General features: G+C 42.6%; 59 pseudogenes; all 59 read right to left on the bottom strand.

Moving 5' to 3' along the window:
* Positions 1-5,388: 5,388 nt before the first annotated feature.
* LOC137913038 (5S ribosomal RNA) lies at positions 5,389-5,507 on the bottom strand (annotated as a pseudogene).
* Positions 5,508-5,702: 195 nt separating this feature from the next.
* Positions 5,703-5,821, bottom strand: LOC137913308 (5S ribosomal RNA; annotated as a pseudogene).
* Positions 5,822-6,018: 197 nt separating this feature from the next.
* Positions 6,019-6,137, bottom strand: LOC137913476 (5S ribosomal RNA; annotated as a pseudogene).
* A 195-nt stretch (positions 6,138-6,332) lies between these two features.
* Positions 6,333-6,451, bottom strand: LOC137913138 (5S ribosomal RNA; annotated as a pseudogene).
* A 195-nt stretch (positions 6,452-6,646) lies between these two features.
* LOC137913513 (5S ribosomal RNA) lies at positions 6,647-6,765 on the bottom strand (annotated as a pseudogene).
* A 196-nt stretch (positions 6,766-6,961) lies between these two features.
* On the bottom strand, positions 6,962-7,080 carry LOC137913412 (5S ribosomal RNA; annotated as a pseudogene).
* A 196-nt stretch (positions 7,081-7,276) lies between these two features.
* LOC137913073 (5S ribosomal RNA) lies at positions 7,277-7,395 on the bottom strand (annotated as a pseudogene).
* Positions 7,396-7,592: 197 nt separating this feature from the next.
* On the bottom strand, positions 7,593-7,711 carry LOC137913481 (5S ribosomal RNA; annotated as a pseudogene).
* Positions 7,712-7,906: 195 nt separating this feature from the next.
* Positions 7,907-8,025, bottom strand: LOC137913171 (5S ribosomal RNA; annotated as a pseudogene).
* A 195-nt stretch (positions 8,026-8,220) lies between these two features.
* LOC137913351 (5S ribosomal RNA) lies at positions 8,221-8,339 on the bottom strand (annotated as a pseudogene).
* A 196-nt stretch (positions 8,340-8,535) lies between these two features.
* LOC137913502 (5S ribosomal RNA) lies at positions 8,536-8,654 on the bottom strand (annotated as a pseudogene).
* Positions 8,655-9,164: 510 nt separating this feature from the next.
* On the bottom strand, positions 9,165-9,283 carry LOC137913039 (5S ribosomal RNA; annotated as a pseudogene).
* Positions 9,284-9,478: 195 nt separating this feature from the next.
* Positions 9,479-9,597, bottom strand: LOC137913392 (5S ribosomal RNA; annotated as a pseudogene).
* Positions 9,598-9,794: 197 nt separating this feature from the next.
* LOC137913471 (5S ribosomal RNA) lies at positions 9,795-9,913 on the bottom strand (annotated as a pseudogene).
* A 195-nt stretch (positions 9,914-10,108) lies between these two features.
* Positions 10,109-10,227, bottom strand: LOC137913139 (5S ribosomal RNA; annotated as a pseudogene).
* Positions 10,228-10,422: 195 nt separating this feature from the next.
* On the bottom strand, positions 10,423-10,541 carry LOC137913538 (5S ribosomal RNA; annotated as a pseudogene).
* A 196-nt stretch (positions 10,542-10,737) lies between these two features.
* LOC137913342 (5S ribosomal RNA) lies at positions 10,738-10,856 on the bottom strand (annotated as a pseudogene).
* Positions 10,857-11,366: 510 nt separating this feature from the next.
* On the bottom strand, positions 11,367-11,485 carry LOC137913279 (5S ribosomal RNA; annotated as a pseudogene).
* A 195-nt stretch (positions 11,486-11,680) lies between these two features.
* Positions 11,681-11,799, bottom strand: LOC137913179 (5S ribosomal RNA; annotated as a pseudogene).
* A 196-nt stretch (positions 11,800-11,995) lies between these two features.
* On the bottom strand, positions 11,996-12,114 carry LOC137913204 (5S ribosomal RNA; annotated as a pseudogene).
* Positions 12,115-12,624: 510 nt separating this feature from the next.
* Positions 12,625-12,743, bottom strand: LOC137913487 (5S ribosomal RNA; annotated as a pseudogene).
* Positions 12,744-12,940: 197 nt separating this feature from the next.
* LOC137913362 (5S ribosomal RNA) lies at positions 12,941-13,059 on the bottom strand (annotated as a pseudogene).
* A 196-nt stretch (positions 13,060-13,255) lies between these two features.
* Positions 13,256-13,374, bottom strand: LOC137913394 (5S ribosomal RNA; annotated as a pseudogene).
* A 195-nt stretch (positions 13,375-13,569) lies between these two features.
* Positions 13,570-13,688, bottom strand: LOC137913246 (5S ribosomal RNA; annotated as a pseudogene).
* A 196-nt stretch (positions 13,689-13,884) lies between these two features.
* Positions 13,885-14,003, bottom strand: LOC137913335 (5S ribosomal RNA; annotated as a pseudogene).
* A 196-nt stretch (positions 14,004-14,199) lies between these two features.
* Positions 14,200-14,318, bottom strand: LOC137913020 (5S ribosomal RNA; annotated as a pseudogene).
* Positions 14,319-14,513: 195 nt separating this feature from the next.
* LOC137913319 (5S ribosomal RNA) lies at positions 14,514-14,632 on the bottom strand (annotated as a pseudogene).
* Positions 14,633-14,828: 196 nt separating this feature from the next.
* LOC137913408 (5S ribosomal RNA) lies at positions 14,829-14,947 on the bottom strand (annotated as a pseudogene).
* Positions 14,948-15,142: 195 nt separating this feature from the next.
* Positions 15,143-15,261, bottom strand: LOC137913051 (5S ribosomal RNA; annotated as a pseudogene).
* A 197-nt stretch (positions 15,262-15,458) lies between these two features.
* LOC137913427 (5S ribosomal RNA) lies at positions 15,459-15,577 on the bottom strand (annotated as a pseudogene).
* A 196-nt stretch (positions 15,578-15,773) lies between these two features.
* LOC137913311 (5S ribosomal RNA) lies at positions 15,774-15,892 on the bottom strand (annotated as a pseudogene).
* Positions 15,893-16,087: 195 nt separating this feature from the next.
* Positions 16,088-16,206, bottom strand: LOC137913372 (5S ribosomal RNA; annotated as a pseudogene).
* Positions 16,207-16,401: 195 nt separating this feature from the next.
* On the bottom strand, positions 16,402-16,520 carry LOC137913423 (5S ribosomal RNA; annotated as a pseudogene).
* A 511-nt stretch (positions 16,521-17,031) lies between these two features.
* LOC137913376 (5S ribosomal RNA) lies at positions 17,032-17,150 on the bottom strand (annotated as a pseudogene).
* Positions 17,151-17,346: 196 nt separating this feature from the next.
* On the bottom strand, positions 17,347-17,465 carry LOC137913181 (5S ribosomal RNA; annotated as a pseudogene).
* A 196-nt stretch (positions 17,466-17,661) lies between these two features.
* On the bottom strand, positions 17,662-17,780 carry LOC137913312 (5S ribosomal RNA; annotated as a pseudogene).
* A 195-nt stretch (positions 17,781-17,975) lies between these two features.
* LOC137913373 (5S ribosomal RNA) lies at positions 17,976-18,094 on the bottom strand (annotated as a pseudogene).
* Positions 18,095-18,289: 195 nt separating this feature from the next.
* LOC137913424 (5S ribosomal RNA) lies at positions 18,290-18,408 on the bottom strand (annotated as a pseudogene).
* Positions 18,409-18,919: 511 nt separating this feature from the next.
* Positions 18,920-19,038, bottom strand: LOC137913377 (5S ribosomal RNA; annotated as a pseudogene).
* Positions 19,039-19,234: 196 nt separating this feature from the next.
* On the bottom strand, positions 19,235-19,353 carry LOC137913182 (5S ribosomal RNA; annotated as a pseudogene).
* Positions 19,354-19,549: 196 nt separating this feature from the next.
* Positions 19,550-19,668, bottom strand: LOC137913313 (5S ribosomal RNA; annotated as a pseudogene).
* Positions 19,669-19,863: 195 nt separating this feature from the next.
* Positions 19,864-19,982, bottom strand: LOC137913374 (5S ribosomal RNA; annotated as a pseudogene).
* Positions 19,983-20,177: 195 nt separating this feature from the next.
* LOC137913426 (5S ribosomal RNA) lies at positions 20,178-20,296 on the bottom strand (annotated as a pseudogene).
* A 511-nt stretch (positions 20,297-20,807) lies between these two features.
* Positions 20,808-20,926, bottom strand: LOC137913379 (5S ribosomal RNA; annotated as a pseudogene).
* Positions 20,927-21,122: 196 nt separating this feature from the next.
* LOC137913183 (5S ribosomal RNA) lies at positions 21,123-21,241 on the bottom strand (annotated as a pseudogene).
* A 196-nt stretch (positions 21,242-21,437) lies between these two features.
* On the bottom strand, positions 21,438-21,556 carry LOC137913354 (5S ribosomal RNA; annotated as a pseudogene).
* A 196-nt stretch (positions 21,557-21,752) lies between these two features.
* On the bottom strand, positions 21,753-21,871 carry LOC137913145 (5S ribosomal RNA; annotated as a pseudogene).
* A 510-nt stretch (positions 21,872-22,381) lies between these two features.
* LOC137913143 (5S ribosomal RNA) lies at positions 22,382-22,500 on the bottom strand (annotated as a pseudogene).
* A 196-nt stretch (positions 22,501-22,696) lies between these two features.
* LOC137913274 (5S ribosomal RNA) lies at positions 22,697-22,815 on the bottom strand (annotated as a pseudogene).
* Positions 22,816-23,010: 195 nt separating this feature from the next.
* On the bottom strand, positions 23,011-23,129 carry LOC137913511 (5S ribosomal RNA; annotated as a pseudogene).
* Positions 23,130-23,325: 196 nt separating this feature from the next.
* LOC137913397 (5S ribosomal RNA) lies at positions 23,326-23,444 on the bottom strand (annotated as a pseudogene).
* An 819-nt stretch (positions 23,445-24,263) lies between these two features.
* Positions 24,264-24,382, bottom strand: LOC137913439 (5S ribosomal RNA; annotated as a pseudogene).
* A 196-nt stretch (positions 24,383-24,578) lies between these two features.
* On the bottom strand, positions 24,579-24,697 carry LOC137913146 (5S ribosomal RNA; annotated as a pseudogene).
* A 510-nt stretch (positions 24,698-25,207) lies between these two features.
* On the bottom strand, positions 25,208-25,326 carry LOC137913144 (5S ribosomal RNA; annotated as a pseudogene).
* Positions 25,327-25,522: 196 nt separating this feature from the next.
* LOC137913275 (5S ribosomal RNA) lies at positions 25,523-25,641 on the bottom strand (annotated as a pseudogene).
* Positions 25,642-25,836: 195 nt separating this feature from the next.
* On the bottom strand, positions 25,837-25,955 carry LOC137913512 (5S ribosomal RNA; annotated as a pseudogene).
* Positions 25,956-26,151: 196 nt separating this feature from the next.
* Positions 26,152-26,270, bottom strand: LOC137913398 (5S ribosomal RNA; annotated as a pseudogene).
* An 819-nt stretch (positions 26,271-27,089) lies between these two features.
* LOC137913440 (5S ribosomal RNA) lies at positions 27,090-27,208 on the bottom strand (annotated as a pseudogene).
* Positions 27,209-27,404: 196 nt separating this feature from the next.
* On the bottom strand, positions 27,405-27,523 carry LOC137913336 (5S ribosomal RNA; annotated as a pseudogene).
* Between the last annotated feature and the right edge of the window lie 14 nt (positions 27,524-27,537).

Consider the following 27,537-nt stretch of genomic DNA (forward strand, 5'->3'; position numbering starts at 1 on the left):
GACATCTCCAATGACACGTAACCCAGCTCTTTCCATTGCCGCACTCATCATGCTCTCTCGGAGTGCTGAGGGAGATGAAAGCAGGTCCGGATTATACCGGAGGGGCATCTGACGTAGCTCGCTCCAGGAGGCAGGGACTGCTACCATCTGCGGCCTCAGTGCTACCCATGCCTGCCAGACTTCCCCTGCAAAGGCAGGGAGGGCCCCAAGGGCCGAGGCAGGAGGTAGAAGACAGAGATTGTACATGCCATGATTGTCAGGTGGATTCAGATCATTTAACAAGAACTCTTTCCATGGGGCCTCACATTCAGGGTCTAAAAACTTTCTCAGGATTTTGAGTCTCAAAGCTTTCTTTTTAAGGACCAGATCAATTAGGTTAAGACCACCGTTTCCCACATCATTGATGATAACATTATGTGCAATTGCATTCGGACCACCCTTCCACAGGAAATGGGACAATGCTACGCTGATCTTATTAGCATAAACTCCCGGCAAATCACACACTGTCAAAGCATGGACGACCTTCGATAAACACAATGCATTTGCCAAAATCACCTTACCCCTCAGGGTCAAATTCCAAAACTTCAAAAGGTTTAACCTGGATACAATTTTGTCAGACAAATTGTCCCACATTTTCCTATTACAGGCAACCTCGTCCCTCCCCACCAGGACACCCAAAACTCTATATATATCTCCAGCATCTCTGAGATGCACAGATACCGGACCAGGGGTTACGCTACCACAATACGCTATAGAAGATTTATCATAGTTAATCTTGGCACCTGAGGCCAAACAATACACATTTAAGATGTGCACTGCAGCCTCTAGACTTCCAACATCTCGCAGGAATAAATTTGTATCATCTGCGAACTGATAGACCTTGTGTTCAACTCCAGATGGTGAAAGGATACCCCTGACATCACTCCAAGAGGACAGAAGAGCAGCAAGAGACTCGACAACAAGGCTATACAAATACGCCAACAAAGGGCATCCCTGCCGAATCGAGCGGCGTACAGGAAACACCTCAGTTAATGACCCATTGCATTTCACTTTACTCACGGCCGAGTTATATAACAATCTCAACCACGCCACAAAATTACGCCCAAAACCCATCTTTCCCAACACGGCCCAAAGGAAGCTATGCTCCACCCTATCAAAAGCCTTATTAAAATCCACACTGACATGAATTCCCCCCGTTTCATGCATGAACCTCAACAAGTACTTGATCGACAAAATGGAATCAGAAATGTCCCTGCCCGGGACACTGTAGGCCTGCGTAGATGTTGTCACATTCCCCATTACCTTTTTAATTCTGCCTGCTAGTACTTTGGTCAATATCTTGTAGTCCACATTCAACAAACTTATCGGCCTATAATTCGCCAACTTATTCTTTTCTCCCTTCTTGAAAACCAGAGAAATGATGCCGAGACAAAATGAGTCTGAAACTTTCCCCTCTTCCTCAATATCGCGGAAGAGTCGGAGGAGGATGGGGGCCAACCTGTGTGCAAAGCGCTTATAAAACTCACACGTGAGCCCATCCTCACCTGGACTCTTACCCGTATTCAGTGATGTGACAGCAGCCAACAACTCACTCATAGAGAGAAGCCCATCACAGGCCTTAGCATCAGCCGCCGACAAGCTGGCGCTTAGCGAATTAACTGCATTTTCCATGCAGCTCGAGGAAACGCCTTCCGAGTTAAACAAATCACTGTAATAGTCCCTGACAACCGTCAATAAGTCCCATGTATCCGAAAATTCATTGCAACTACTGTCAATCAGGGTTTCAATTAACATTTTGTTTTGTCTCGCTCTTTCCAAAGAGAAAAAGAACGCCGTAGAGCGTTCGCCCTTCACGGTGTACTGCGCCTTGGCACGTAACATTGCACCCTTACATTTACCAACTTCAATGTTTTCAAGACGCGCTTTAATTTCTAAATAATCAGGGTTCACTGGACCTCTTAACAAAGCTGACCCGCTTGAAATCTCGCGCGATCTACGTTTCAGATGCATTTCTTCAGAATTTAACAACCAGTTTTTCTGTTTGCCATAATTTATTGCCACTCGTTTCATCCTCCTCTTCGCCTCCGTCCACCAGTCTACAATGGAGTCAATTAAACCTATTTCTCCATCAAAGGAGTCAAACAATCGCTCAAATTACAACAAGACTCGTCTTCCAACAAAGAATTATTCAAAATCCACAAGCCTCCCGTCCGTCTGTCCCTAGCAGGGCTAAAATCCATGCGCAACGGGGAATGGTCACTGAGCCCGGGCGTGTCATACACTGCAGAGGACGCTTTCCTCAAGAGGCCATCCGACATCACACAAAGATCAATTCGCGACTGTTTTAAAACACCAAGCACTACCTGTCTACGCGAGAAACCTCTCTTATAAAGATTGAGTGCTCTCCAACCCTCTACCATGCTAAACCTAGTCATTAGATCAAAGAGGGACGTACGTGAGACATCATCACGAAAGACATTGTTAGCACTCAAATCATTTTTTGAAAGAACTACATTAAAGTCACCAATAATTATCGTGTCCAAATTTATATACGTGGCAAGGGATATGAAAAAGTCCCTCCTCTCTGACATGTCATTGGGTGCATAAACATTAACAATCCTGAAGGTAAATGGTTCAGAAAAGTCCACAACGACGAAGGCCCCTCGGGGGTCTGCATGGATTAAGGTGGGTGTTGCGTCCATAGTCAAAGGCCTCTCAAATAATCAGTCAACCAAAAGGAAGGACGCCTCCTGAAGGTTGAGTGGAGCAGTGCAGGTGAGAGACTCCTGGCTGAACTGATTTAACTAAGTGAGAGCACCTGCCTGCAGCGCTTCGGCAGCATCACACTGCAGTTCAGAGTGTGAAGAGCCAAGGAGAACACTGTTCAGCTTGAGGCAAACCACAAAGAAGCCACTGGTATGGACCGACTCGTCATGTTAGAAAGGCGCTTCAAATCATATAAGTTAAAGTTACACTGTAAAAGCATATAATTTGAATTTTGTGTTAAAGTTACGGTGTTAAATATTAAGAGGATTTTAGATGTTGCTTCCTTTTTTGGTAATTGTAAATTTGTTTCATTGAAGGTTTACAACCTGACAATCCTCCAATGCACAAATAAAATTGGAGAGAAGAAATGAGTTGTTCCGAGCGTGGTGGATGACCAGGCCCGTTTTCAGGTTGGGGCAGAAGCTGAACGAAAGGAAGGATAACTTGACAGTGGGTGTACCAAACATGCCAGGCTTCACTAGGACAGCCACTCCACGTGAGCGTGCAGTCCCCAGTGCGCAAAACACAGTGCCCAGGCCCATAGACTGCACCGTGCGCAAGTGAGATGGCTCCCACCAGGTCTCTTGAACGCACAGCACACTCCAGTTCAGAGAGCAGAGCGCACTGTGCATCCTAACGGGGCTCCGCAGCCCCCCAGCATTAAGGGACACGAGGGAGAAAGCCATGGGAACAAATAAATAGAGGGGTAAACCTCGACCATCATCTTTGCTTCTTAACAGTCCCTTTCACAGCACCTTCATTCTGCCTTTTCTGAGATAGAGAGTCTGGCTCCATGGGTGACTCGGTCCCCAGTTCAGGCTTATTCGAGCCAGTTTGACCAGTGGAGGAATTGAGCTGATTAGAGACCGATTTAGCAGGAGCAGGAATAAGAGACTCTTCCCGGGATGAACGATGCAAAATGTATGCACCGCAACCCCTCGAAGCATCCCGCCCCCTGGATGTGCTCCGCCTCCTCACCGTACTCCCTTGCCGATGACCAGAGTTACCAGTCGGGGAGCGGCGTCTGATGAGCTCCTGAGACTGGTCTTGCACGACACGCTCATCTGGCCTAGGAGGCTGGGCTGCAGCTAGCGCCACCTCCCCCCTTTCAGAGGCAGGGTGTGGAAACAGCCCACCACCCACCCTCCAATCGGGCTCGACCACCTCCACTGGGGCCTTAGAAGCAAGGTCCTCACGGGCCTCCTCCCTCCGGTTGGGAGTAGAGCCCAAGGCCCCCTCCTTTCCAGACGCCGCAGGATCTGACAAACCGAAGTTCGATGTTTCATCCGTGGATTCCAGATCAGTTAAAGGCTCAACACTTGCTACAGAGGCAGCTGGTTCATTAGCTTCTGCCAGAGACCCATCACTATCCTCTGCAGCCTGCCCCTCATGTTCCAAATCTCCCTCCTGTCCCTCTACCAACCCGACCCCATCTGAAGCCACCTTGTCACATGCACACAAATGCTGGAAGGCCCTGCAGCTCCTGCACTTACGCGCCCTGGTTTCATTACACTCACGGGCATAGTGCCCCTGCGTGCCGCAGTTATTGCAAAGGAAGCCAGGACAGTCACGCAATATATGGTCAGGTTGCAGACACAACCTGCATACCCGCACCTGTCGGTCATGTATGACACGAAAATAGTCTGGGCCCACGGCTGTGTTAAAGCGGACAGAGTATGGCAAAGATTGGACAGTGGTGTTGAACCTTACCCTCACGTACCGGGTAACCGTAGTACCTGGCCACATTTTCCGCCGCACCTCAGAGACCGCGGAGACTCCCCAGGAGAGGAGTTTCGCCTGAATCTCCACATCCTCGATGTAGGCAGGAAGCCCCATGAAGGACACAACCAGCTCGTCAATTGAGACGTCTCGGGCATGAACCCTGGCATCTCCCATCCGAAAGCCATCCATCAGCCGCTCCTTCGCCTTGGTGGAAGTGACTGTCATCTCATATTTCAGTTTGGTCATCTGCCTGCAGGCAATAATACGTCCACACACTTCCTTGGCAGCCCTAATCAAGATCAAGGGCACCATTTCCTCTACTCCTTCAATCTCTAGCAGAACAGTCAGATCCTTTTTATACAGACATTGCTTTTCACTCAACTTCAATCCATCCATTTCATTCAGTCCATGGTCCAAAGGCATGGTCCTTGGGGGTGCAGAGGTCGAAGCCATTGTAATCAGTCCAGCTCAACAAACAAATCACTCACCCAAAACACTCCTCCACAGCTGGGGTGCTGGGAGGAGGAAACCACTCAAAAACCAGTGGAACCCAACTTGAATGACTAAAGAAACCAAAAGAAATGAGAAAACAGGTACAAAATCCAAACACAGCTGCTCTCCCAAACACTTCCTCATGAGGCGACGCCAAATGGGCGTGGCCAGGCCAATGAGATCGGGCACTCCCAGGCAGGTATGGCTGTGAGCTGGAGTACAGCATAGAAAACATGGCATTTATAGATTTATCACAATTTTAAACAACTTCAGCAACAAAGGCAACTTTCTTTAACCAGACAACTAAAACACATTTTTCTACAATCAGTCGTCAAGTCCTGAATTCCATGATCGCATTCATCCCAGGTAGATTTTTTTCTTTAAATTCAAAATTCTGACCAATTTAAAAGCTCACAGCACCTGGTATTCCAAGTGAGTCTCCTGCACATGTACTAACCAGGCCCACGCCTGCTTGGCCTCCAAGATCTGACGAGATTGGGCACTCCCAGGCAGGTATGGCCGTGAGCTGGAGCACGGCATAGAAAACATAGTATATATAGATTTGTCACAATTTTAAACAACTTCAGCAACAAAGGCAACTTTCTTTAACCAGACAACTAAAACACATTTTTCTACAATCAGTCGGCAAGTCCTGAATTCCATGATCGCATTCATCCCAGGTAGATTTTTTTCTTTAAATTCAAAATTCTGACCAATTTAAAAGCTCACAGCACCTGGTATCCCAAGTGAGTCTCCTGCACACGTACTAACCAGGCCCGTGCCCGCTTGGCTTCCAAGATCCGACGAGATTGGGCACTCCCAGGCAGGTATGGCCGCGAGCTGGAGTACAGCATAGAAAACATAGTATATATAGATTTGTCACAATTTTCAACAACTTCAGCAACAAAAGGCAACTTTCTTTAACCAGACAACTAAAACACATTTTTATACAATCAGTCGTCAAGCCCTGAATTCCATGATCGCATTCATCCCAGGTAGATTTTTTTTCTTTAAATCCAAAATTCTGACCAATTTAGAAGCTCACAGCACCCGGTACTCCAAGCGAGTCTCCTGCACACATACTAGCCAGGCCCATGCCTGCTTGGCTTCCAAGATCTGACAAGATTGGGCACTCCCAGGTCGGTATGGCCGTGAGCTGAAGGACTGTATAGAAAACATGGTATTTATAGATTTATCACAATTTTAAACAACTTCAGCAACAAAGGCAACTTTCTTTAACCAGACAACTAAAACACATTCTTATACAATCAGTCGTCAAGTCCTGAATTCCATGATCGCATTCATCCCAGGTAGATTTCTTTCTTTAAATTCAAAATTCTGACCAATTTAAAAGTTCACAGCACCTGGTATTCCAAGTGAGTCTCCTGCACATGTACTAACCAGGCCCGTGCCTGCTTGGCTTCCAAGATCCAATGAGATTGGGCACTCCCAGGCAGGTATGGCCGTGAGCTGGAGTACAGCATAGAAAACATAGTATATATAGATTTGTCACAATTTTAAACAACTTCAGCAACAAAGGCAACTTTCTTTAACCAGACAACTAAAACACATTTTTATACAATCAGTCGTCAAGTCCTGAATTCCATGATCGCATTCATCCCAGCTAGATTTTTTTCTTTAAATTCAAAATTCTGACCAATTTAAAAGCTCACAGCACCTGGTATTCCAAGTGAGTCTCCTGCACACGTACTAACCAGGCCCATGCCTGCTTGGCCCGCAAGATCTGACGAGATTGGGCACTCCCAGGTAGGTATGGCCGTGAGCCGGAGTACGGCATAGAAAACATAGTATATATAGATTTGTCACAATTTTAAACAACTTCAGCAACAAAGGCAACTTTCTTTAACCAGACAACTAAAACACATTTTTCTACAATCAGTCGTCAAGTCCTGAATTCCATGATCGCATTCATCCCAGGTAGATTTTTTTTCTTTAAATCCAAAATTCTGACCAATTTAAAAGCTCACAGCACCTGGTATTCCAAGTGAGTCTCCTGCACATGTACTAACCAGGCCCATGCCTGCTTGACCCCCAAGATCTGACGAGATTGGGCACTCCCGGGTAGGTATGGCCGTGAGCTGGAGTACCGCATAGAAAACATAGTATATATAGATTTGTCACAATTTTAAACAACTTCAGCAACAAAGGCAACTTTCTTTAACCAGACAACTAAAACACATTTTTCTACAATCAGTTGTCAAGCCCTGAATTCCATGATCGCATTCATCCCAGGTAGATTTTTTTTCTTTAAATCCAAAATTCTGACCAATTTAAAAGCTCACAGCACCTGGTATTCCAAGTGAGTCTCCTGCACATGTACTAACCAGGCCCGTGCCTGCTTGGCCTCCAAGATCTGATGAGATTGGGCACTCCCAGGCAGGTATGGCCATGAGCTGGAGTACAGTATAGAAAACATAGTATATATAGATTTGTCACAATTTTCAACAACTTCAGCAACAAAAGGCAACTTTCTTTAACCAGACAACTAAAACAAATTTTTATACAATCAGTTGTCAAGCCCTGAATTCCATGATCGCATTCATCCCAGGTAGATTTTTTTTCTTTAAATCCAAAATTCTGACCAATTTAAAAGCTCACAGCACCCAGTATTCCAAGTGCGTCTCCTGCACACGTACTACCCAGGCCCATGCCTGCTTGGCTTCCAAGATCTGACGAGGTTGGGCACTCCCAGGTCGGTATGGCCGTGAGCTGAACGACTGTATAGAAAACATGGTATTTATAGATTTATCACAATTTTAAACAACTTCAGCAACAAAGGCGACTTTCTTTAACCAGACAACTAAAACACATTCTTATACAATCAGTCGTCAAGTCCTGAATTCCATGATTGCATTCATCCCAGGTAGATTTTTTTCTTTAAATTCAAAATTCTGACCAATTTAAAAGCTCACAGCACCTGGTATTCCAAGTGAGTCTCCTGCACATGTACTAACCAGGCCCGTGCCTGCTTGGCTTCCAAGATCCAATGAGATTGGGCACTCCCAGGCAGGTGTGGCCGCGAGCTGGAGTACAGGAGAGAAAACATAGTGTATATAGATTTGTCACAATTTTCAACAACTTCAGCAACAAAGGCAACTTTCTTTAACCAGACAACTAAAACACATTCTTATACAATCAGTCGTCAAGTCCTGAATTCCATGATCGCATTCATCCCAGGTAGATTTTTTTCTTTAAATTCAAAATTCTGACCAATTTAAAAGCTCACAGCACCTGGTATTCCAAGTGAGTCTCCTGCACACGTACTAACCAGGCCCATGCCTGGTTGGCCTCCAAGATCTGACGAGATTGGGCACTCCCAGGTAGGTATGGCCGTGAGCTGGAGTACGGCATAGAAAACATAGTATATATAGATTTGTCACAATTTTAAACAACTTCAGCAACAAAGGCAACTTTCTTTAACCAGACAACTAAAACACATTTTTCTACAATCAGTCGTCAAGTCCTGAATTCCATGATCGCATTCATCCCAGGTAGATTTTTTTTCTTTAAATCCAAAACTCTGACCAATTTAAAAGCTCACAGCACCTGGCATTCCAAGTGAGTCTCCTGCACATGTACTAACCAGGCCCATGCCTGCTTGGCCCCCAAGATCTGACGAGATTGGGCACTCCCGGGTAGGTATGGCCGTGAGCTGGAGTACGGCATAGAAAACATAGTATATATAGATTTGTCACAATTTTAAACAACTTCAGCAACAAAGGCAACTTTCTTTAACCAGACAACTAAAACACATTTTTCTACAATCAGTCGTCAAGTCCTGAATTCCATGATCGCATTCATCCCAGGTAGATTTTTTTTCTTTAAATCCAAAACTCTGACCAATTTAAAAGCTCACAGCACCTGGTATTCCAAGTGAGTCTCCTGCACATGTACTAACCAGGCCCATGCCTGCTTGGCACCCAAGATCTGACGAGATTGGGCACTCCCGGGTAGGCATGGCCGCGAGCTGGGGTACGGCATAGAAAACATAGTATATATAGATTTGTCACAATTTTAAACAACTTCAGCAACAAAGGCAACTTTCTTTAACCAGACAACTAAAACACATTTTTCTACAATCAGTCGTCAAGTCCTGAATTCCATGATCGCATTCATCCCAGGTAGATTTTTTTCTTTAAATTCAAAATTCTGACCAATTTAAAAGCTCACAGCACCTGGTATTCCAAGTGAGTCTCCTGCACATGTACTAACCAGGCCCACGCCTGCTTGGCCTCCAAGATCTGACGAGATTGGGCACTCCCAGGCAGGTATGGCCGTGAGCTGGAGCACGGCATAGAAAACATAGTATATATAGATTTGTCACAATTTTAAACAACTTCAGCAACAAAGGCAACTTTCTTTAACCAGACAACTAAAACACATTTTTCTACAATCAGTCGGCAAGTCCTGAATTCCATGATCGCATTCATCCCAGGTAGATTTTTTTCTTTAAATTCAAAATTCTGACCAATTTAAAAGCTCACAGCACCTGGTATCCCAAGTGAGTCTCCTGCACACGTACTAACCAGGCCCGTGCCCACTTGGCTTCCAAGATCCGACGAGATTGGGCACTCCCAGGCAGGTATGGCCGCGAGCTGGAGTACAGCATAGAAAACATAGTATATATAGATTTGTCACAATTTTCAACAACTTCAGCAACAAAAGGCAACTTTCTTTAACCAGACAACTAAAACACATTTTTATACAATCAGTCGTCAAGCCCTGAATTCCATGATCGCATTCATCCCAGGTAGATTTTTTTTCTTTAAATCCAAAATTCTGACCAATTTAGAAGCTCACAGCACCCGGTACTCCAAGTGAGTCTCCTGCACACATACTAGCCAGGCCCATGCCTGCTTGGCTTCCAAGATCTGACAAGATTGGGCACTCCCAGGTCGGTATGGCCGTGAGCTGAAGGACTGTATAGAAAACATGGTATTTATAGATTTATCACAATTTTAAACAACTTCAGCAACAAAGGCAACTTTCTTTAACCAGACAACTAAAACACATTCTTATACAATCAGTCGTCAAGTCCTGAATTCCATGATCGCATTCATCCCAGGTAGATTTTTTTCTTTAAATTCAAAATTCTGACCAATTTAAAAGTTCACAGCACCTGGTATTCCAAGTGAGTCTCCTGCACATGTACTAACCAGGCCCGTGCCTGCTTGGCTTCCAAGATCCAATGAGATTGGGCACTCCCAGGCAGGTATGGCCGTGAGCTGGAGTACAGCATAGAAAACATAGTATATATAGATTTGTCACAATTTTAAACAACTTCAGCAACAAAGGCAACTTTCTTTAACCAGACAACTAAAACACATTTTTATACAATCAGTCATCAAGTCCTGAATTCCATGATCGCATTCATCCCAGGTAGATTTTTTTCTTTAAATTCAAAATTCTGACCAATTTAAAAGCTCACAGCACCTGGTATTCCAAGTGAGTCTCCTGCACATGTACTAACCAGGCCCGTGCCTGCTTGGCTTCCAAGATCCGACGAGATTGGGCACTCCCAGGCAGGTATGGCCGTGAGCCGGAGTGCAGTATAGAAAACATAGTATATATAGATTTGTCACAATTTTAAACAACTTCAGCAACAAATGCAACTTTCTTTAACCAGACAACTAAAACACATTTTTCTACAATCAGTCGTCAAGTCCTGAATTCCATGATCGCATTCATCCCAGGTAGATTTTTTTTCTTTAAATCCAAAATTCTGACCAATTTAAAAGCTCACAGCACCCAGTATTCCAAGTGAGTCTCCTGCACACGTACTAACCAGGCCCATGCCTGCTTGGCTTCCAAGATCTGATGAGATTGGGCACCCCCAGGTAGGTATGGCCATGAGCTGGAGTACAGTATAGAAAACATAGTATATATAGATTTGTCACAATTTTAAACAACTTCAGCAACAAAGGCAACTTTCTTTAACCAGACAACTAAAACACATTTTTCTACAATCAGTCGTCAAGTCCTGAATTCCATGATCGCATTCATCCCAGGTAGATTTTTTTCTTTAAATTCAAAATTCTGACCAATTTAAAAGCCCACAGCACCTGGTATTCCAAGTGAGTCTCCTGCACACGTACCAACCAGGCCCGTGCCTGCTTGGCCTGCAAGATCTGACGAGATTGGGCACTCCCAGCTAGGTATGGCCGTGAGCTGGAGTACGGCATAGAAAACATAGTATATATAGATTTGTCACAATTTTAAACAACTTCAGCAACAAAGGCAACTTTCTTTAACCAGACAACTAAAACACATTTTTCTACAATCAGTCGTCAAGTCCTGAATTCCATGATCGCATTCATCCCAGGTAGATTTTTTTTCTTTAAATCCAAAATTCTGACCAATTTAAAAGCTCACAGCACCCAGTATTCCAAGTGAGTCTCCTGCACATGTACTAACCAGGCCCGTGCCTGCTTGGCTTCCAAGATCTGATGAGATTGGGCACTCCCAGGCAGGTACAGCCATGAGCTGGAGTACAGTATAGAAAACATAGTATATATAGATTTGTCACAATTTTAAACAACTTCAGCAACAAAGGCAACTTTCTTTAACCAGACAACTAAAACACATTTTTCTACAATCAGTCGTCAAGTCCTGAATTCCATGACCGCATTCATCCCAGGTAGACTTTTTTCTTTAAATTCAAAATTCTGACCAATTTAAAAGCTCACAGCACCTGGTATTCCAAGTGAGTCTCCTGCACATGTACTAACCACGCCCGTGCCCGCTTGGCTTCCAAGATCCGATGAGATTGGGCACTCCCAGGCAGGTATGGCCGTGAGCCGGAGTACAGTATAGAAAACATAGTATATATAGATTTGTCACAATTTTAAACAACTTCAGCAACAAATGCAACTTTCTTTAACCAGACAACTAAAACACATTTTTCTACAATCAGTCGTCAAGTCCTGAATTCCATGATCGCATTCATCCCAGGTAGATTTTTTTTTTTTAAATCCAAAATTCTGACCAATTTAAAAGCTCACAGCACCCAGTATTCCAAGTGAGTCTCCTGCACACATACTAACCAGGCCCGTGCCTGCTTGGCTTCCAAGATCTGATGAGATTGGGCACTCCCAGGCAGGTATGGCCATGAGCTGGAGTACAGTATAGAAAACATAGTATATATAGATTTGTTACAATTTTAAACAACTTCAGCAACAAAGGCAACTTTCTTTAACCAGACAACTAAAACACATTTTTATACAATCAGTCGTCAAGTCCTGAATTCCATGATCGCATTAATCCCAGGTAGATTTCTTTCTTTAAATTCAAAATTCTGACCAATTTAAAAGCTCACAGCACCCAGTATTCCAAGTGAGTCTCCTGCACACGTACTAACCAGGCCCATGCCTGCTTGGCCTCCAAGATCTGACGAGATCAGGCACTCCCAGGTAGGTATGGCCGCGAGCTGGAGTGCGGCATAGAAAACATAGTATATATAGATTTGTCACAATTTTAAACAACTTCAGCAACAAAGGCAACTTTCTTTAACCAGACAACTAAAACACATTTTTCTACAATCAGTCGTCAAGTCCTGAATTCCATGATCGCATTCATCCCAGGTAGATTTTTTTTCTTTAAATCCAAAATTCTGACCAATTTAAAAGCTCACAGCACCTGGTATTCCAAGTGAGTCTCCTGCACGTGTACTAACCAGGCCCGTGCCCGCTTGGCTCCCAAGATCTGACGAGATTGGGCACTCCCAGGTAGGTACGGCCGCGAGCTGGAGTACAGCATAGAAAACATAGTATATATAGATTTGTCACAATTTTCAACAACTTCAGCAACAAAAGGCAACTTTCTTTAACCAGACAACTAAAACAAATTTTTATACAATCAGTTGTCAAGCCCTGAATTCCATGACCGCATTCATCCCAGGTAGATTTTTTTTCTTTAAATCCAAAATTCTGACCAATTTAAAAGCTCACAGCACCCAGTATTCCAAGTGCGTCTCCTGCACACGTACTAACCAGGCCCGTGCCTGCTTGGCTTCCAAGATCTGATGAGATTGGGCACTCCCAGGTCGGTATGGCCGTGAGCCGAACGACTGTATAGAAAACATGGTATTTATAGATTTATCACAATTTTAAACAACTTCAGCAACAAAGGCGACTTTCTTTAACCAGACAACTAAAACACATTCTTATACAATCAGTCGTCAAGTCCTGAATTCCATGATCGCATTCATCCCAGGTAGATTTTTTTTCTTTAAATCCAAAATTCTGACCAATTTAAAAGCTCACAGCACCCAGTATTCCAAGTGAGTCTCCTGCACACATACTAACCAGGCCCGTGCCTGCTTGGCTTCCAAGATCTGATGAGATTGGGCACTCCCAGGTAGGTATGGCCATGAGCTGGAGTACAGTATAGAAAACATAGTATATATAGATTTGTCACAATTTTAAACAACTTCAGCAACAAAGGCAACTTTCTTTAACCAGACAACTAAAACACATTTTTCTACAATCAGTCGTCAAGTCCTGAATTCCATGATCGCATTCCTCCCAGGTAGATTTTTTTCTTTAAATTCAAAATTCTGACCAATTTAAAAGCTCACAGCACCTGGTATTCCAAGTGAGTCTCCTGCACATGTACTAACCAGGCCCGTGCCTGCTTGGCTTCCAAGATCCGATGAGATTGGGCACTCCCAGGCAGGTATGGCCGTGAGCCGGAGTACAGTATAGAAAACATAGTATATATAGATTTGTCACAATTTTAAACAACTTCAGCAACAAATGCAACTTTCTTTAACCAGACAACTAAAACACATTTTTCTACAATCAGTCGTCAAGTCCTGAATTCCATGATCGCATTCATCCCAGGTAGATTTTTTTTCTTTAAATCCAAAATTCTGACCAATTTAAAAGCTCACAGCACCTGGTATTCAAAGTGAGTCTCCTGCAAACGTACTAACCAGGCCCATGCCTGCTTGGCCCCCAAGATCTGACGAGATTGGGCACTCCCAGGTAGGTATGGCCGTGAGCTGGAGTACGGCATAGAAAACATAGTATATATAGATTTGTCACAATTTTAAACAACTTCAGCAACAAAGGCAATTTTCTTTAACCAGACAACTAAAACACATTTTTCTACAATCAGTCGTCAAGTGCTGAATTCCATGATCGCATTCATCCCAGGTAGATTTTTTTTCTTTAAATCCAAAATTCTGACCAATTTAAAAGCTCACAGCACCTGGCATTCCAAGTGAGTCTCCCACACATGTACTAACCAGGCCCATGCCTGCTTGGCCTCCAAGATCTGACGAGATTGGGCACTCCCAGGCAGGTATGGCCGTGAGCCGGAGTACAGTATAGAAAACATAGTATATATAGATTTGTCACAATTTTAAACAACTTCAGCAACAAAGGCAACTTTCTTTAACCAGACAACTAAAACACATTTTTATACAATCAGTCGTCAAGTCCTGAATTCCATGATCGCATTCATCCCAGGTAGATTTTTTTCTTTAAATTCAAAATTCTGACCAATTTAAAAGCTCACAGCACCTGGTATTCCAAGTGAGTCTCCCACACATGTACTAACCAGGCCCATGCCTGCTTGGCCTCCAAAACCTGACGAGATTGGGCACTCCCAGGCAGGTATGGCCGTGAGTCGGAGTACAGTATAGAAAACATAGTATATATAGATTTGTCACAATTTTCAACAACTTTAGCAACAAAGGCAACTTTCTTTAACCAGACAACTAAAACACATTTTTCTACAATCAGTCGTCAAGTCCTGAATTCCATGATCGCATTCATCCCAGGTAGATTTTTTTTCTTCAAATCCAAAATTCTGACCCATTTAAAAGCTCACAGCACCCAGCATTCCAAGTGAGTCTCCTGCACACATACTAACCAGGCCCGTGCCTGCTTGGCTTCCAAGATCTGATGAGATCGGGCACTCCCAGGCAGGTATTGCCATGAGCTGGAGTACAGTATAGAAAACATAGTATATATAGATTTGTCACAATTTTAAACAACTTCAGCAACAAAGGCAACTTTCTTTAACCAGACAACTAAAACACATTTTTATACAATCAGTCGTCAAGTCCTGAATTCCATGATCGCATTCATCCCAGGTAGATTTTTTTCTTTAAATTCAAAATTCTGACCAATTTAAAAGCTCACAGCACCTGGTATTCCAAGTGAGTCTCCTGCACACGTACTAACCAGGCCCGTGCCCGCTTGGCTTCCAAGATCCGATGAGATTGGGCACTCCCAGGCAGGTATGGCCGCGAGCTGGAGTACAGCATAGAAAACATAGTATATATAGATTTGTCACAATTTTCAACAACTTCAGCAACAAAAGGCAACTTTCTTCAACCAGACAACTAAAACAAATTTTTATACAATCAGTCGTCAAGCCCTGAATTCCATGATCGCATTCATCCCAGGTAGATTTTTTTTCTTTAAATCCAAAATTCTGACCAATGTAAAGGCTCACAGCACCCAGTATTCCAGGTGAGTCCCCTGCACACGCACTAACCAGGCCCATGCCTGCTTGGCTTCCAAGATCTGACGAGATTGGGCACTCCCAGGTCGGTATGGCCGTGAGCTGAACTACCGTATAGAAAACATGGTATTTATAGATTTATCACAATTTTAAAGAACTTCAGCAACAAAGGCGACTTTTTTTAACCAGACAACTAAAACACATTTTTATACAATCAGTCGTCAAGCCCTGAATTCCATGATCGCATTCATCCCAGGTAGATTTTTTTTCTTTAAATCCAAAATTCTGACCAATTTAAAAGCTCACAGCACCCGGTACTCCAAGTGAGTCTCCTGCACACGTACTAACCAGGCCCATGCCTGCTTGGCTTCCAAGATCTGACGAGATTGGGCACTCCCAGGTCGGCATGGCCATGAGCTGAACGACTGTATAGAAAACATGGTATTTATAGATTTATCACAATTTTAAACAACTTCAGCAACAAAGGCATCTTTCTTTAACCAGACAACTAAAACACATTCTTATACAATCAGTCGTCAAGTCCTGAATTCCATGATCGCATTCATCCCAGGTAGATTTTTTTCTTTAAATTCAAAATTCTGACCAATTTAAAAGCTCACAGCACCCGGTATTCCAAGTGAGTCTCCTGCACACGTACTAACCAGGCCCGTGCCTGCTTGGCTTCCAAGATCCAATGAGATCACGCACTCCCAGGCAGGTATGGCCATGAGCTGGAGTACAGTATAGAAAACATAGTATATATAGATTTGTCACAATTTTAAACAACTTCAGCAACAAAGGCAACTTTCTTTAACCAGACAACTAAAACACATTTTTATACAATCAGTCGCCAAGTCCTGAATTCCATGATCGCATTCATCCCAGGTAGATTTTTTTCTTTAAATTCAAAATTCTGACCAATTTAAAAGCTCACGGCACCTGGTATTCCAAGTGAGTCTCCTGCACACATACCAACCAGGCCCATGCCTGCTTGGCCTCCAAGATCTGACGAGATTGGGCACTCCCAGGTAGGTATGGCCGTGAGCTGGAGTACGGCATAGAAAACATAGTATATATAGATTTGTCACAATTTTAAACAACTTCAGCAACAAAGGCAACTTTCTTTAACCAGACAACTAAAACACATTTTTCTACAATCAGTCGGCAAGTCCTGAATTCCATGATCGCATTCATCCCAGGTAGATTTTTTTTCTTCAAATCCAAAATTCTGACCCATTTAAAAGCTCACAGCACCCAGCATTCCAAGTGAGTCTCCTGCACACATACTAACCAGGCCCGTGCCTGCTTGGCCTCCAAGATCTGACGAGATTGGGCACTCCCAGGTAGGTATGGCCGTGAGCTGGAATACAGCATAGAAAACATAGTATATATAGATTTGTCACAATTTTAAACAACTTCAGCAACAAAGGCAACTTTCTTTAACCAGACAACTAAAACACATTTTTCTACAATCAGTCGTCAAGTCCTGAATTCCATGATCGCATTCATCCCAGGTAGATTTTTTTTCTTTAAATCCAAAATTCTGACCAATTTAAAAGCTCACAGCACCCAGTATTCCAAGCGAGTCTCCTGCACACGTACTAACCAGGCCCGTGCCTGCTCGGCTTCCAAGATCCGATGAGATTGGGCACTCCCAGGCAGGTATGGCCGCGAGCCGGAGTACAGTATAGAAAACATAGTATATATAGATTTGTCACAATTTTAAACAACTTCAGCAACAAATGCAACTTTCTTTAACCAGACAACTAAAACACATTTTTCTACAATCAGTCGTCAAGTCCTGAATTCCATGATCGCATTCATCCCAGGTAGATTTTTTTTCTTTAAATCCAAAATTCTGACCAATTTAAAAGCTCACAGCACCTGGTATTCCAAGCGAGTCTCCTGCAAACGTACTAACCAGGCCCATGCCTGCTTGGCCCCCAAGATCCGATGAGATTGGGCACTCCCAGGCAGGTATGGCCGTGAGCCGGAGTACAGCATAGAAAACATAGTATATATAGATTTGTCACAATTTTAAACAACTTCAGCAACAAATGCAACTTTCTTTAACCAGACAACTAAAACACATTTTTCTACAATCAGTCGTCAAGTCCTGAATTCCATGATCGCATTCATCCCAGGTAGATTTTTTTTCTTTAAATCCAAAATTCTGACCAATTTAAAAGCTCACAGCACCCGGTACTCCAAGTGAGTCTCCTGCACACGTACTAACCAGGCCCATGCCTGCTTGGCTTCCAAGATCTGACGAGATTGGGCACTCCCAGGTCGGCATGGCCATGAGCTGAACGACTGTATAGAAAACATGGTATTTATAGATTTATCACAATTTTAAACAACTTCAGCAACAAAGGCATCTTTCTTTAACCAGACAACTAAAACACATTCTCATACAATCAGTCGTCAAGTCCTGAATTCCATGATCGCATTCATCCCAGGTAGATTTTTTTCTTTAAATTCAAAATTCTGACCAATTTAAAAGCTCACAGCACCCGGTATTCCAAGTGAGTCTCCTGCACACGTACTAACCAGGCCCGTGCCTGCTTGGCTTCCAAGATCCAATGAGATCACGCACTCCCAGGCAGGTATGGCCATGAGCTGGAGTACAGTATAGAAAACATAGTATATATAGATTTGTCACAATTTTAAACAACTTCAGCAACAAAGGCAACTTTCTTTAACCAGACAACTAAAACACATTTTTATACAATCAGTCGCCAAGTCCTGAATTCCATGATCGCATTCATCCCAGGTAGATTTTTTTCTTTAAATTCAAAATTCTGACCAATTTAAAAGCTCACGGCACCTGGTATTCCAAGTGAGTCTCCTGCACACATACCAACCAGGCCCATGCCTGCTTGGCCTCCAAGATCTGACGAGATTGGGCACTCCCAGGTAGGTATGGCCGTGAGCTGGAGTACGGCATAGAAAACATAGTATATATAGATTTGTCACAATTTTAAACAACTTCAGCAACAAAGGCAACTTTCTTTAACCAGACAACTAAAACACATTTTTCTACAATCAGTCGGCAAGTCCTGAATTCCATGATCGCATTCATCCCAGGTAGATTTTTTTTCTTCAAATCCAAAATTCTGACCCATTTAAAAGCTCACAGCACCCAGCATTCCAAGCGAGTCTCCTGCACACATACTAACCAGCCCCGTGCCTGCTTGGCCTCCAAGATCTGACGAGATTGGGCACTCCCAGGTAGGTATGGCCGTGAGCTGGAATACGGCATAGAAAACATAGTATATATAGATTTGTCACAATTTTAAACAACTTCAGCAACAAAGGCAACTTTCTTTAACCAGACAACTAAAACACATTTTTCTACAATCAGTCGTCAAGTCCTGAATTCCATGATCGCATTCATCCCAGGTAGATTTTTTTTCTTTAAATCCAAAATTCTGACCAATTTAAAAGCTCACAGCACCCAGTATTCCAAGCGAGTCTCCTGCACACGTACTAACCAGGCCCGTGCCTGCTCGGCTTCCAAGATCCGATGAGATTGGGCACTCCCAGGCAGGTATGGCCGCGAGCCGGAGTACAGTATAGAAAACATAGTATATATAGATTTGTCACAATTTTAAACAACTTCAGCAACAAATGCAACTTTCTTTAACCAGACAACTAAAACACATTTTTCTACAATCAGTCGTCAAGTCCTGAATTCCATGATCGCATTCATCCCAGGTAGATTTTTTTTCTTTAAATCCAAAATTCTGACCAATTTAAAAGCTCACAGCACCTGGTATTCCAAGCGAGTCTCCTGCAAACGTACTAACCAGGCCCATGCCTGCTTGGCCCCCAAGATCCGATGAGATTGGGCACTCCCAGGCAGGTATGGCCGTGAGCCGGAGTACAGCATAGAAAACATAGTATATATAGATTTGTCACAATTTTAAACAACTTCAGCAACAAATGCAACTTTCTTTAACCAGACAACTAAAACACATTTTTCTACAATCAGTCGTCAAGTCCTGAATTCCATGATCGCATTCATCCCAGGTAGATTTGTTTTCTTTAAATCCAAAATTCTGACCAATTTAAAAGCTCACAGCACCCGGTACTCCAAGTGAGTCTCCTGCACACGTACTAACCAGGCCCATGCCTGCTTGGCTTCCAAGATCTGACGAGATTGGGCACTCCCAGGTCGGCATGGCCATGAGCTGAACGACTGTATAGAAAACATGGTATTTATAGATTTATCACAATTTTAAACAACTTCAGCAACAAAGGCATCTTTCTTTAACCAGACAACTAAAACACATTCTTATACAATCAGTCGTCAAGTCCTGAATTCCATGATCGCATTCATCCCAGGTAGATTTTTTTCTTTAAATTCAAAATTCTGACCAATTTAAAAGCTCACAGCACCCGGTATTCCAAGTGAGTCTCCTGCACACGTACTAACCAGGCCCGTGCCTGCTTGGCTTCCAAGATCCAATGAGATCACGCACTCCCAGGCAGGTATGGCCATGAGCTGGAGTACAGTATAGAAAACATAGTATATATAGATTTGTCACAATTTTAAACAACTTCAGCAACAAAGGCAACTTTCTTTAACCAGACAACTAAAACACATTTTTATACAATCAGTCGCCAAGTCCTGAATTCCATGATCGCATTCATCCCAGGTAGATTTTTTTCTTTAAATTCAAAATTCTGACCAATTTAAAAGCTCACGGCACCTGGTATTCCAAGTGAGTCTCCTGCACACATACCAACCAGGCCCATGCCTGCTTGGCCTCCAAGATCTGACGAGATTGGGCACTCCCAGGTAGGTATGGCCGTGAGCTGGAGTACGGCATAGAAAACATAGTATATATAGATTTGTCACAATTTTAAACAACTTCAGCAACAAAGGCAACTTTCTTTAACCAGACAACTAAAACACATTTTTCTACAATCAGTCGGCAAGTCCTGAATTCCATGATCGCATTCATCCCAGGTAGATTTTTTTTCTTCAAATCCAAAATTCTGACCCATTTAAAAGCTCACAGCACCCAGCATTCCAAGCGAGTCTCCTGCACACATACTAACCAGGCCCGTGCCTGCTTGGCCTCCAAGATCTGACGAGATTGGGCACTCCCAGGTAGGTATGGCCGTGAGCTGGAATACGGCATAGAAAACATAGTATATATAGATTTGTCACAATTTTAAACAACTTCAGCAACAAAGGCAACTTTCTTTAACCAGACAACTAAAACACATTTTTCTACAATCAGTCGTCAAGTCCTGAATTCCATGATCGCATTCATCCCAGGTAGATTTTTTTTCTTTAAATCCAAAATTCTGACCAATTTAAAAGCTCACAGCACCCAGTATTCCAAGCGAGTCTCCTGCACACGTACTAACCAGGCCCGTGCCTGCTCGGCTTCCAAGATCCGATGAGATTGGGCACTCCCAGGCAGGTATGGCCGCGAGCCGGAGTACAGTATAGAAAACATAGTATATATAGATTTGTCACAATTTTAAACAACTTCAGCAACAAATGCAACTTTCTTTAACCAGACAACTAAAACACATTTTTCTACAATCAGTCGTCAAGTCCTGAATTCCATGATCGCATTCATCCCAGGTAGATTTTTTTTCTTTAAATCCAAAATTCTGACCAATTTAAAAGCTCACAGCACCTGGTATTCCAAGCGAGTCTCCTGCAAACGTACTAACCAGGCCCATGCCTGCTTGGCCCCCAAGATCCGATGAGATTGGGCACTCCCAGGCAGGTATGGCCGTGAGCCGGAGTACAGCATAGAAAACATAGTATATATAGATTTGTCACAATTTTAAACAACTTCAGCAACAAATGCAACTTTCTTTAACCAGACAACTAAAACACATTTTTCTACAATCAGTCGTCAAGTCCTGAATTCCATGATCGCATTCATCCCAGGTAGATTTTTTTTCTTTAAATCCAAAATTCTGACCAATTTAAAAGCTCACAGCACCTGGTATTCCAAGTGAGTCTCCTGCAAACGTACTAACCAGGCCCATGCCTGCTTGGCCCCCAAGATCTGACGAGATTGGGCACTCCCAGGTAGGTATGGCCGTGAGCTGGAGTACGGCATAGAAAACATAGTATATATAGATTTGTCACAATTTTAAACAACTTCAGCAACAAAGGCAACTTTCTTTAACCAGACAACTAAAACACATTTTTCTACAATCAGTCGTCAAGTCCTGAATTCCATGATCGCATTCATCCCAGGTAGATTTTTTTTCTTTAAATCCAAAATTCTGACCAATTTAAAAGCTCACAGCACCCAGTATTCCAAGTGAGTCCCCTGCACATGTACTAACCAGGCCCTTGCCTGCTTGGCTTCCAAGATCTGATGAGATTGGGCACTCCCAGGCAGGTATGGCCATAAGCTGGAGTACAGTATAGAAAACATAGTATATATAGATTTGTCACAATTTTAAACAACTTCAGCAACAAAGGCAACTTTTTTTAACCAGACAACTAAAACACATTTTTATACAATCAGTCGTCAAGCCCTGAATTCCATGATCGCATTCATCCCAGGTAGATTTTTTTTCTTTAAATCCAAAATTCTGACCAACTTAGAAGCTCACAGCACCCAGCACTCCAAGTGAGTCTCCTGCACACATACTAACCAGGCCCATGCCTGCTTGGCTTCCAAGATCTGACAAGATTGGGCACTCCCAGGTCGGTATGGCCGCGAGCTGAACGACTGTATAGAAAACATGGTATTTATAGATTTATCACAATTTTAAACAACTTCAGCAACAAAGGCAACTTTCTTTAACCAGACAACTAAAACACATTCTTATACAATCAGTCGTCAAGTCCTGAATTCCATGATCGCATTCATCCCAGGTAGATTTTTTTCTTTAAATTCAAAATTCTGACCAATTTAAAAGTTCACAGCACCTGGTATTCCAAGTGAGTCTCCTGCACATGTACTAACCAGGCCCGTGCCTGCTTGGCTTCCAAGATCCAATGAGATTGGGCACTCCCAGGCAGGTATGGCTGTGAGCTGGAGTACAGCATAGAAAACATAGTATATATAGATTTGTCACAATTTTAAACAACTCCAGCAACAAATGCAACTTTCTTTAACCAGACAACTAAAACACATTTTTCTACAATCAGTCGTCAAGTCCTGAATTCCATGATCGAATTCATCCCAGGTAGATTTTTTTTCTTTAAATCCAAAATTCTGACCAATTTAAAAGCTCACAGCACCCAGTATTCCAAGTGAGTCTCCTGCACACATACTAACCAGGCCCGTGCCCGCTTGGCTTCCAAGATCTGATGAGATTGGGCACTCCCAGGCAGGTATGGCCATGAGCTGGAGTACAGTATAGAAAACATAGTATATATAGATTTGTTACAATTTTAAACAACTTCAGCAACAAAGGCAACTTTCTTTAACCAGACAACTAAAACACATTTTTATACAATCAGTCGTCAAGTCCTGAATTCCATGATCGCATTAATCCCAGGTAGATTTCTTTCTTTAAATTCAAAATTCTGACCAATTTAAAAGCTCACAGCACCCGGTATTCCAAGTGATTCTCCTGCACACGTACTAACCAGGCCCATGCCTGCTTGGCCTCCAAGATCTGACGAGATCGGGCACTCCCAGGTAGGTATGGCCGTGAGCTGGAGTACGGCATAGAAAACATAGTATATATAGATTTGTCACAATTTTAAACAACTTCAGCAACAAAGGCAACTTTCTTTAACCAGACAACTAAAACACATTTTTCTACAATCAGTCGTCAAGTCCTGAATTCCATGATCGCATTCATCCCAGGTAGATTTTTTTTCTTTAAATCCAAAATTCTGACCAATTTAAAAGCTCACAGCACCCAGTATTCCAAGTGCGTCTCCTGCACACGTACTAACCAGGCCCGTGCCTGCTTGGCTTCCAAGATCTGACGAGATTGGGCACTCCCAGGTCGGTATGGCCGTGAGCCGAACGACTGTATAGAAAACATGGTATTTATAGATTTATCACAATTTTAAACAACTTCAGCAACAAAGGCGACTTTCTTTAACCAGACAACTAAAACACATTCTTATACAATCAGTCGTCAAGTCCTGAATTCCATGATCGCATTCATCCCAGGTAGATTTTTTTTCTTTAAATCCAAAATTCTGACCAATTTAAAAGCTCACAGCACCCAGTATTCCAAGTGAGTCTCCTGCACACATACTAACCAGGCCCGTGCCTGCTTGGCTTCCAAGATCTGATGAGATTGGGCACTCCCAGGCATCAGTGGCACAATTTATTCTAGATTAATTGTTAGTTTGCACTGGCGGTGTAATAACATTTTATTTTTGTCTTTCTAATGTTACGTTGCATCAATTGCGTAATTTAATATTGGATTTATTTTTATTTGTATTGTTTTTTGTGGATGATTTATGTACGAAGGACTTTCAACGGAAACAAGCCCGCAAGGGCTTTTTTGAAATGCTCCTCTTAGACAGGATGTTTGACGTTATTTGTACTGTAATACATGCTACTGTGTGACTGTACTTGTACTCTAACATTCTATCTAATAAATATATTCATCATCATCATCGTACGGCCATGAGCTGGAGTGCAGTATAGAAAACATAGTATATATAGATTTGTCACAATTTTAAACAACTTCAGCAACAAAGGCAACTTTCTTTAACCAGACAACTAAAACACATTTTTATACAATCAGTCGTCAAGTCCTGAATTCCATGATCGCATTCATCCCAGGTAGATTTTTTTCTTTAAATTCAAAATTCTGACCAATTTAAAAGCTCACAGCACCTGGTATTCCAAGTGAGTCTCCTGCACATGTACTAACCAGGCCCATGCCTGCTTGGCCCCCAAGATCTGACGAGATTGGGCACTCCCGGGTAGGTATGGCCGTGAGCTGGAGTACGGCATAGAAAACATAGTATATATAGATTTGTCACAATTTTAAACAACTTCAGCAACAAAGGCAACTTTCTTTAACCAGACAACTAAAACACATTTTTCTACAATCAGTCGTCAAGTCCTGAATTCCATGATCGCATTCATCCCAGGTAGATTTTTTTTCTTTAAATCCAAAATTCTGACCAATTTAAAAGCTCACAGCACCCAGTATTCCAAGTGAGTCCCCTGCACATGTACTAACCAGGCCCTTGCCTGCTTGGCTTCCAAGATCTGATGAGATTGGGCACTCCCAGGCAGGTATGGCCATAAGCTGGAGTACAGTATAGAAAACATAGTATATATAGATTTGTCACAATTTTAAACAACTTCAGCAACAAAGGCAACTTTTTTTAACCAGACAACTAAAACACATTTTTATACAATCAGTCGTCAAGCCCTGAATTCCATGATCGCATTCATCCCAGGTAGATTTTTTTTCTTTAAATCCAAAATTCTGACCAACTTAGAAGCTCACAGCACCCAGCACTCCAAGTGAGTCTCCTGCACACATACTAACCAGGCCCATGCCTGCTTGGCTTCCAAGATCTGACAAGATTGGGCACTCCCAGGTCGGTATGGCCGCGAGCTGAACGACTGTATAGAAAACATGGTATTTATAGATTTATCACAATTTTAAACAACTTCAGCAACAAAGGCAACTTTCTTTAACCAGACAACTAAAACACATTCTTATACAATCAGTCGTCAAGTCCTGAATTCCATGATCGCATTCATCCCAGGTAGATTTTTTTCTTTAAATTCAAAATTCTGACCAATTTAAAAGTTCACAGCACCTGGTATTCCAAGTGAGTCTCCTGCACATGTACTAACCAGGCCCGTGCCTGCTTGGCTTCCAAGATCCAATGAGATTGGGCACTCCCAGGCAGGTATGGCTGTGAGCTGGAGTACAGCATAGAAAACATAGTATATATAGATTTGTCACAATTTTAAACAACTCCAGCAACAAATGCAACTTTCTTTAACCAGACAACTAAAACACATTTTTCTACAATCAGTCGTCAAGTCCTGAATTCCATGATCGAATTCATCCCAGGTAGATTTTTTTTCTTTAAATCCAAAATTCTGACCAATTTAAAAGCTCACAGCACCCAGTATTCCAAGTGAGTCTCCTGCACACATACTAACCAGGCCCGTGCCCGCTTGGCTTCCAAGATCTGATGAGATTGGGCACTCCCAGGCAGGTATGGCCATGAGCTGGAGTACAGTATAGAAAACATAGTATATATAGATTTGTTACAATTTTAAACAACTTCAGCAACAAAGGCAACTTTCTTTAACCAGACAACTAAAACACATTTTTATACAATCAGTCGTCAAGTCCTGAATTCCATGATCGCATTAATCCCAGGTAGATTTCTTTCTTTAAATTCAAAATTCTGACCAATTTAAAAGCTCACAGCACCCGGTATTCCAAGTGATTCTCCTGCACACGTACTAACCAGGCCCATGCCTGCTTGGCCTCCAAGATCTGACGAGATCGGGCACTCCCAGGTAGGTATGGCCGTGAGCTGGAGTACGGCATAGAAAACATAGTATATATAGATTTGTCACAATTTTAAACAACTTCAGCAACAAAGGCAACTTTCTTTAACCAGACAACTAAAACACATTTTTCTACAATCAGTCGTCAAGTCCTGAATTCCATGATCGCATTCATCCCAGGTAGATTTTTTTTCTTTAAATCCAAAATTCTGACCAATTTAAAAGCTCACAGCACCCAGTATTCCAAGTGCGTCTCCTGCACACGTACTAACCAGGCCCGTGCCTGCTTGGCTTCCAAGATCTGACGAGATTGGGCACTCCCAGGTCGGTATGGCCGTGAGCCGAACGACTGTATAGAAAACATGGTATTTATAGATTTATCACAATTTTAAACAACTTCAGCAACAAAGGCGACTTTCTTTAACCAGACAACTAAAACACATTCTTATACAATCAGTCGTCAAGTCCTGAATTCCATGATCGCATTCATCCCAGGTAGATTTTTTTTCTTTAAATCCAAAATTCTGACCAATTTAAAAGCTCACAGCACCCAGTATTCCAAGTGAGTCTCCTGCACACATACTAACCAGGCCCGTGCCTGCTTGGCTTCCAAGATCTGATGAGATTGGGCACTCCCAGGCATCAGTGGCACAATTTATTCTAGATTAATTGTTAGTTTGCACTGGCGGTGTAATAACATTTTATTTTTGTCTTTCTAATGTTACGTTGCATCAATTGCGTAATTTAATATTGGATTTATTTTTATTTGTATTGTTTTTTGTGGATGATTTATGTACGAAGGACTTTCAACGGAAACAAGCCCGCAAGGGCTTTTTTGAAATGCTCCTCTTAGACAGGATGTTTGACGTTATTTGTACTGTAATACATGCTACTGTGTGACTGTACTTGTACTCTAACATTCTATCTAATAAATATATTCATCATCATCATCGTACGGCCATGAGCTGGAGTGCAGTATAGAAAACATAGTATATATAGATTTGTCACAATTTTAAACAACTTCAGCAACAAAGGCAACTTTCTTTAACCAGACAACTAAAACACATTTTTATACAATCAGTCGTCAAGTCCTGAATTCCATGATCGCATTCATCCCAGGTAGATTTTTTTCTTTAAATTCAAAATTCTGACCAATTTAAAAGCTCACAGCACCTGGTATTCCAAGTGAGTCTCCTGCACATGTACTAACCAGGCCCATGCCTGCTTGGCCCCCAAGATCTGACGAGATTGGGCACTCCCGGGTAGGTATGGCCGTGAGCTGGAGTACGGCATAGAAAACATAGTATATATAGATTTGTCACAATTTTAAACAACTTCAGCAACAAAGGCAACTTTCTTTAACCAGACAACTAAAACACATTTTTCTACAATCAGTCGTCAAGTCCTGAATTCCATGATCGCATTCATCCCAGGTAGATTTTTTTTCTTTAAATCCAAAATTCTGACCAATTTAAAAGCTCACAGCACCCAGTATTCCAGGTGAGTCTCCTGCACATGTACTAACCAGGCCCGTGCCTGCTTGGCTTCCAAGACCCGACGAGATTGGGCACTCCCAGGCAGGTATGGCCGTGAGCCGGAGTGCAGTATA

The sequence above is a fragment of the Brachionichthys hirsutus genome, unplaced genomic scaffold (assembly GCF_040956055.1).
Source record: "Brachionichthys hirsutus isolate HB-005 unplaced genomic scaffold, CSIRO-AGI_Bhir_v1 contig_259, whole genome shotgun sequence".
NCBI lineage: Eukaryota > Metazoa > Chordata > Actinopteri > Lophiiformes > Brachionichthyidae > Brachionichthys > Brachionichthys hirsutus.